Source organism: Condylura cristata, unplaced genomic scaffold (assembly GCF_000260355.1).
Source record: "Condylura cristata isolate star-nosed mole 26May11 unplaced genomic scaffold, ConCri1.0 scaffold00030, whole genome shotgun sequence".
In the NCBI taxonomy this organism is placed as follows: domain Eukaryota; kingdom Metazoa; phylum Chordata; class Mammalia; order Eulipotyphla; family Talpidae; genus Condylura; species Condylura cristata.
The window spans coordinates 4,242,306-4,250,986 of NW_004567131.1; positions in this window are offsets into that span (position 1 = coordinate 4,242,306).

Sequence of the window (8,681 nt, forward strand, 5' to 3'; positions counted from 1 at the left end):
GAGTAGGATTTCTTTTAACTTTAAAGTATTTAGCAGAGATGCCAAAGTAACAACTTCATAGTAAATGTATCAAAGATAGTTCACAGAGCAGATGAACCCGCTTTGTAAATATTTTATTCTTTAAATATGGACACATCTTCAGAAATATATTAATCACCATTATATACGATGTTTTAAAAGAGCTGAGTCCCATTTTACAAGTGGATTAGAAGGATACTGTTAGTATATGACTGAGGGATACCTGGAGCCCCAAAATGTTAAGAAGTATACAAACTAAAAGGGATTCAGTCATCTGCATGCACAAAGACAGAAGAAACATACTCTTACTGTGGCAGATTTTTTTTTTAAAGATTTATTTATTTATTAATACAGAACCGGGGTACAAGCCAGAGGTACAGGGGCAGTGAGAGGCTTCACCAGAGACAGAGTGGGGAGCACAACAGGCTGACTGATGAAGTACACTGCAAAGGGGAGCAGCAGGTGGGTCAGGAGAGTTCTGCTACACCATGTGGATCACCTCAGGGGCAGGCTGAGATCGAACTCATGCAGAAGTGGCTTTAGCTCCTTAATGCTGTGCTTTAACCCGCTGTGCCTCCAGGGAGGGCCCAGATCACAGCAAATTTTATGGAATCACAGGTGGGCTCCTGAAATAATGCACAAAATTTTCCCTTTCCTAACGGAAAGACGTAAGATTAATTCAACCTATTTGGTTTTTATATGTTAAGAACCGTTGCTGGAGAAAAATTTTTCACAATAGTATATACATGAACATTAATATTAGCATTCTAAAAATTATTATGAAAACTTCTTAAGTGTTGGATATATTCTGATATAGCATTACTTGCCAATATTTGTTGCAGTTGTTCTAAAATGTAAGCTATAATGTTAAGCAAATTTCCTTGTCAAATGTGTTGATATCAGATCTTTAATTTTGGTTCTTTCAGAGTTTTAACATTCATATAAATTGTTTCTAGAAAAATTCACAGGAGAAAAAGAAAGACCTTGACAATATTTTAAGATATTATATATTTAAAATCTATCTTCCCTGCTAGATTACAAACTCCATAACATTTGTCTCATTTAACATTGTTTATCTAATAACTCATAAATTATCCCTTAGAATTACCTGTGAGTAATGGCATGCTAACACATTGCATGTGTACGCTTCAAAAAAATTTTACAGTTTCCTGTTATGATAGTTTTCTAGTATGATGAGAACTAAGATGATTTATTAAATGAACTATGTGGAAAATGCACTTGAAATGAAGATTGGCTTGCATGTCTGTAAAATATAAGGGAAATGGGCCATCGCTGGTGGTGCAAGGGGTTAAATCGCAGCAACGTGAAGCTGACTGCAGCCCATTCAGCACAAGTTCCATCTCTGGCCAGGGAGTTGACCCTTATGGCATGGTTCACCTCTCCTGACCTGCCCGCTGCTCCCCTCAGCAGGTATTTCAGTATGTTAGCCTGTTCTGCTGTTCTGTATGCATACATAAATAAAACTTTAAAAAATATATAAGGGAAATGACATCCATGCAATCTTATGTATATAATGTTACATTTAAAAGTGTGATCCATCAGTAATAAGTACTCTAAATGTATTTTACATTGTACTTGCTGTTCATAAAGCTGCAACCTCTTATTTTGTAGGTTATAGTGCCATCATGTGGTTACTTATTTCCCTTAAGTAAAATATAGTACATAATGTGGGCTAGAAAACTTACAGCTGGGAAACACAGACACCACACAAGGGGGCATGACAAATTATAATTTCTACTGATTTCTAAGACTGACTCTGTATATTGATGTTCTCATCAGGGCATTCTGAATCTGAATTGGTAGCATGCAGAATTTAGAAACATTCACTTATATGATAAAATAAACCTGTATAGGATATCTTAGAGATGCATGCAGTCCTGTTGGATGATCAGAGTCTTTATTTTAACCATGTTTTATCAGTTTATTATGAAGGGCACAGAGAGGTAGCTAAACGAAGAGATACATGATTCTGAAAAGATGTCAAGTGAGGGGTGCCTACCCTTGATGTTGGTACCCACCACACCCTGGGCACATCACATATTCACCAGTCACAAGTTCTTAGAATCCCATAGTTTGATATTATTATGGAGGTTGTATCAAGTAAGTTACCTCCATGCCCATAGCTCCCAGAGTATATGGGTAGTATTAAAAGTTTCATGCTTTAAAGATGGGCCAAACACTACATGACATACACTTCAGCAACATCTTTAAAGATACAGCACCCAATGCAACGATGGTGAAGGCAAGGATAAGTAGATGGGACTATCAAGTTAAAGAGCTTCTGTACAGCAAAAGAGACATTACAAAAAAAACAGACAGCCCACTAATTGGGAAAAATTTTTCTCACACAAAAGCAGTGGTAAAGGACTGATCACAAAAATACATGGAGAACTGACGAAACCCAACAAAAATAAAGTAAACAACTCCATCAAAAAAATGGGCAGAAGAGCTAAAAAGACACTTCTCCAAAGAGGAAATGCAGATGGCCAACAAGCATATGAAAAAATGTTCAACATCATTCATAATAAGGGAGATGCAAATTAAAACCACAATGAGATACCACCTCACCCCAGTGAGAATGGCACATCTTCAAACAACTAGCAACAACAAATGTTGGCAAGGATGTGGAAAAAAGAAACTCTCCTGCACTGCTGGTGGGAATGCAAACTAGTATGACCACTATGGAAAACTGTTTGGAGGTTCCTCAAACTGCTTAACATGGAGCTTCCCTATGACCCAGCAATCCCACTCCTAGGTATCTACCCAAAAGACACAAAAACATTGATTGAAAAAGATACCTGCACCCCCATGTTTACTGCTGCTTTCTTTACAATTGGAAAAACATGAAAGCAGCCCAAATGCCCAAAAGTAGATGACTGGATTAAAAAGAAGTGGTACATATATACAATGGAATATTACTCAGCAACCAAAAAAGAGAAACACATGTCTTGCAGCAACTTGGATGGAGCTGGAAAAGATCATGCTTAGTGAGATAAGCTGGAAAGAGATAGAAAAATACCGGATGGTTTTGCTCATAGCAGGAGTATAATGGACCAGGCAAGAAAATAACAAGAACAATGAACAGCCATATACCAGAGACATTTTGTGTGGGGTGGAGTGGGGAATGGGATCAAAAATGGGGGTTGAGGGGGAAGTACATGGGACTATGGTGATGGCACACGGGTGACTCAGTGATGGGAAACCCGCGGGGATTACAATTGAGATGGAAAAAAAAATGTACAAAATGATGTAAAAGTAAACTATTATATTATAAAAAATAATAATAGATAAAACCCTATCAATGGCAAAAAAAAAAAATAGTTTCATGCTTCAAATAATGGCTTTGTCTTTCTGGTGATAAGTCCCTAACCTGAGGCTTTCCAGGAGACCAAGTCTGAACACATTACAGCAAGATGTTCCTAACACTCAGGAAATTCCAAAACAACATTGTGTTAAATGTATTTGACCAGGGCCAGAGACCAAATCTATTTGCTTTAGTATGTCACAATTAACTATTCTAATTATGAGTGTTACCTTACTGTCATTTTATTTGCATCTGTCTTATAATTAAGAATATAGAATTGGGGGCGGTGCTCCCTGGTGGTGAAGGGGTTAAATCTCTTCATTATAAAGCTATTCTCAGCCACCACAGCAAGAGTTTGATGCTAGGCCTGGATGCTGACCAACATGGCACAGCAGGCCTTTCCTGTCTGGCCTGCTGCTCCCCTTGGCAGTGTAAGAATCTGTCTGCTCTGGGCCCTCCCTGGTGGCACAAGGGGTTAAAATGCAGCACTATGAGGCTGTCCACAGCCACTTCAGCAGGAGTTCAATCCCTGCCCCAGAAGTGACCCACATGGCGAAGCAGACCTCTCCTGACTCGCCCACTGCTCCCCTCAGCAGTGTACCTCACTAGATCTAACTGTTCTGCTCCCCGCTCTGTTGCTGGTGAATCCTTTCACCCCCGCACCTCTGGCCTGTACCCCAGCTCTTGTATGCATAAATAAATAAAATACATTATATTTCTCATAGAGTTTGTTTATTTTTCTAAACCCTGATTTTCTTTCTTTCTCTTAATGATCTTTTCAGCTGGAAGGGGGCAAAGTGGAGCTTGCCTTTCTTGTTCAAGCTGCAGAACACACGTGATAAACCCAGTCATGGAAGCTCACGTGTGCACACTCCCATGTCAGAAGCTCCTCTCCCCCTGTAGAATACACTGTGCCTCATATGGTCATGAATGACTGGCTATCCTAAGATCAAACTATATGCTTTGCTAGCTCATTTTCCTTTGACACTTCCTTTTCCTTATCTGCAATAAGCCACCAATATTTGAGCAAGTCCTCCCTGGGAAATTCGTGGGACTCTGTCGTGAATCTTCTTCGGAGCAAATGATTTTCATAGTTTTATTAAGGGGAGAAAATGATCCATACCCTTTTATTACAATCACAATGTAGCTGAAACATTTGTTTCTCATGGGAACATATCTTCTAAGATTGAAAATATTTCAATGTTAGATGTTTTTGATAATGCTGACGTATTTGAAACTAAGTTCTATATAGCCACCTTTCAGGGAGAAAGGCAAGCAAGTAAGCAAAATGTTTCTACTTCTTGTGATGAGTGAATCTGAAGGAAACTCAGTTTGTTCTGACTACGATTAGTCAGAACTACGATCGGATGATCCTTTCAGGAGTGAGTGAAGCAAGGGTCATCTGACACCATCTTAATTGGTCCTGAGTTGAGTACATTTCTATGTGTATTTTTCCCTTTTTGTATCTTTGGTGCAGTGTTTTTGCCTATTTTTATTTTTCTTAACTTCCTTTATTATTAACATTGAGAATTATTTGCATATTCCTTTTTTTTTTAAAGATTTATCTATTTATGTATAGAGAACTGGGGTACAAGCCGGAGGCACAGGGATGGTGAGTGGATTTACCAGAGACAGTGTGAGCAGCAGAACAGGCAGATTGAGAAGTACACTGCTGAGAGGATAAGTGGGAAAGACAGGAGAAATCTGCTGTGCCATGTGGGTCATCTCCCTGGCTGGGGATTAAGCTCTCATTGAATCAGCTGTTGCCAAGTTCCTAGTGCTGTGCTTTAACCCATTGTGCCACCAGCAAGCACCCCATATTCTTGTATAAATCATTAATTTTATGTGTGTTTTGCAAGATTTCTAAACTTATCTCTATTATTCTAATAATGCCTTTCTAAGAGAAGAATTATTTAACTTCAATGAAATACAATCCATTAATTTGCATTAAGCTTAGATTCTTGCCATGATTATTCTCAGTGGAGTGGTGCCAGACAGTGACACCATGTATCAGGGTCAAGATAATGGGAATCTGATAACAAGTTCTGGGGACTGAATGAATAATACCAGAAACAACTCTGAGGGACTCTTTGCTTCTGACTGCCCTTGTCTAATGGTTATAAAAAGGTCAACATTTTGGACATAAAGTATCCCATTACCTTTACATAGCCTCTGAGATCTCTGTGTCAAACTAAGACTAAAGGGGGGCAAGCTGTTTTTCACTTTAGATATTCTGCTAGTAAATAGCCCTTATTTAACAGTCACCGGTCCAAACCAGACTCACTCTGACCCAAAATCACTTTGGCTTCTAGCTTGGAACCAGTCCAACTCAGACCAGTACCATTAACAATTCGCAAATATACAAAATAAAAAAACTCTTGTAAATGGAGAATGTGGACTGAAAAACAGGGAAAGGAGAAAATAAGCAAAGCTCAATAAATGGGATCGTCATACTGGAAATGGGGGAGGGGTTCCAACTTGGAAAAGTGGATTAAACCTCGGATTCTGGAAAGAAACATCCTACTGGTTCCAAGCTGACCCATCAATCTCTAGATTAGGAAACCAATTCGATTAGGAGCTTAAAGCATATGTCTGAACGCAAATTGAGAAGAATGTACCCCACAATCCTCAGACATGGTGATAGAGACAGAACTTAACAGGGCTTGTAATTGTCATGCCTGTATTTCTCCTCCTTGATGTTTTGATTTCGATCCCACCACTGCCACCAAATATATGAAAATATATTAAAAAATCAAACAAACAAGTCTCCAAATGAAGTGAAAGATTTAGTTGGTTTCATTATATGACTCGTGCATGGGCAGCTTGTCATCCAGCAAGTAGAGAGGTGCAGCAAGGAACTATATAAATGGAAGCACATTAGAGTTAGGAAGTGGGTTGGAAAGAAAAGGTAACAACTGAATCTAAGGCATTGTCCTCAAGTTTAGGCAGGAAGAAAAAGGCAATAGACAAAAGGCTAAGAACATCTACCTATGACACTTTATTTTATTGACTCAGGAAAATTTTTACCCCTGGGACTTTTGCCTTCTTTCTAACCAGATATATGTAGCATGGTCGCCTGCAGCTGAAAGGAAGTGTTTGCTCTGCAGAGAAAAAGTTAGGAACTAGTGTTGAATCAACCAATATCTCTGGTCTCTAAGACTGTGTTGGAAAGCTCTTTTTCTTTTCTTTTCTTTTTTAAAAAAGATTTATGCATTCATGCATACAGAACTGGGGTACAGTCTAGAAGTGCAGGGACAGTGAGAGGATTCACCAGGGACCAAGTGGGGAGCAGAACAGGTGGTCTGGAGAAGTACACTGCTGAGAGGCGCAGCGGGTGGGTCAGGAGAGGTCTGCTATGCCATGTGGATCACCTCAGCGTGGGTGGGTATGAACATGCTGAAGTGGCTTTAGCTTCTTAGTGCTGTCCTTTAACCCGCTGCGTCACCTGGGAAGGCCAGAAACCCCTTTTATGTACACCAAGACATCATGTAAATGAAGACACCAATGAGAATATCTTTGAATAGTATAATTAATATAGTCCCATAAGCAATAGTAATTGGGAGATAGAAATGCAAATAGCATATTCTGTGTTTTGTATTTTTACCAATTTATATCCTACCTGTAAATATTAATAAAAGTAACAAGATTGAAAAAATTTTGATTGCAATATAGGTCCTGTTATCTCAATAGAGGAACTGAGGTAATATATTGCCTCTTATCTTCAGGAGTTTGCTACTTAGAGTGTGGTCCAGAACTTGCAGCATCAACATCACTGAGGAGTCTTTTAGAAGTAAAAAAATGTCAGGCCCCTCCTGACTTATGAATCCATACCTTCACTATAGTATGATCTCTAAGTAATGGGTGGACATTAAAATTTGAGAAGTACTACTTTAGGGGATTTACTATGCCAGCTTGTCCTCTGGGGCCACTACAGTGCCTGAGACAGTAAATCCTGTCAATACATGTTGAATCAATGAACGAGGAACACTGAAGCTGACTTACCAGCACTAACACCACTAACTATACTATGAAGTGTGAGTCTGCTCTTGAGATGAGAGGGTTCTGACTTATCCAGACAGTGATGAGACATTTTAGGTGATTTTCTCTACAGTGACTTGTACATTATTGCTGAATTAAATTTATGATGGAGCCAATCATCCAGTCATATGTATTTAAATCACAAAAGAAATATCAAGAACAATAAATGTCGCTCCTGGTTATGCTATCCCTGGTCAGTTGTTAATGACGCTCTAGACACTCTCAATGTGTTAAGAAGGCCTCTAAATTAGCATCAGGTCTCAATAAGGAAGAGTACATATTAGTGATGACTGCTAATCATAAGCAGTAAGTATGTGAGATGCAGATGCCACCCTCTCATCTCAAGAGCAGACTCACACTTCAAAGCACAAAAAGTACAACAGAACATGAAAAAGGAGCCCAGTCAATTCCAAGAGGACTTGGACTTTCCTGAACAAGAATATTTTAAGTTCAGTCTTAAATGATGGGTTAAGAGTTGGTTTGGACAACTTGAAGTTGTCTAAAGACCTAGACATAAGACCCAAAACCATAAAATACCTGGAAGCAAAGGTAGGCAAAACGCTACAAGACATACACCTCAGTAACATCTTTAACCTCCCTGGTGGCACAGTAGGTTATAGCACAGCACTAAGAAGCTAAAGCCACGTCAGCATGAGTTTGATCCTCACCCCAAGGTGACCCATATGGCTGGGCAGACCTCTCCTGACCTGCCTGCTGCTCCCCACAGCAGTGTGCTCCGTTTGTTGGCCTGTTCAGCTTCCCACTCTTCCTCTGGTGAATCCTCTCACACCCCTGCGCCTCTGGCCTGTACCCCAGTTCTGTATGCATAAATACATAAGTCTTAAGAAAAAAATACCCTAGGACCTGTCAGGGATAAAACTCTTTGGTTCTGAGGTCCCTCATCTCATCAAAAAAAAAAAAAAAAGATAAAACAATAAAACACCCAATGCAAGGATAGATGCAGGGATAAACAGGATAAACAGCTGGGGCAACTTCAAGTTAAAGAGCTTCAGCAAAAGAGACACTATAAAAAACAGACATCCTACTGATTGGGAAAAAATTTTCTCACACAATCCTAACGATAAAGGATTGATCACAAAGGTATATAAAGAACTGAAGAAACTCAACAAAAATAAAGACCCTGATCAAAAAATGGGCAGAAGAGCTAAAAAGACACATCTTCAAAGAGGAAATGCAGGTGGCCAACAAGCATATAAAAAAATGTTCAACATCACTTGTAATGAGGGAGATGCAAATTAAAACCACCATGAGATACTACCTCACCCCAGCAAGAATGGCA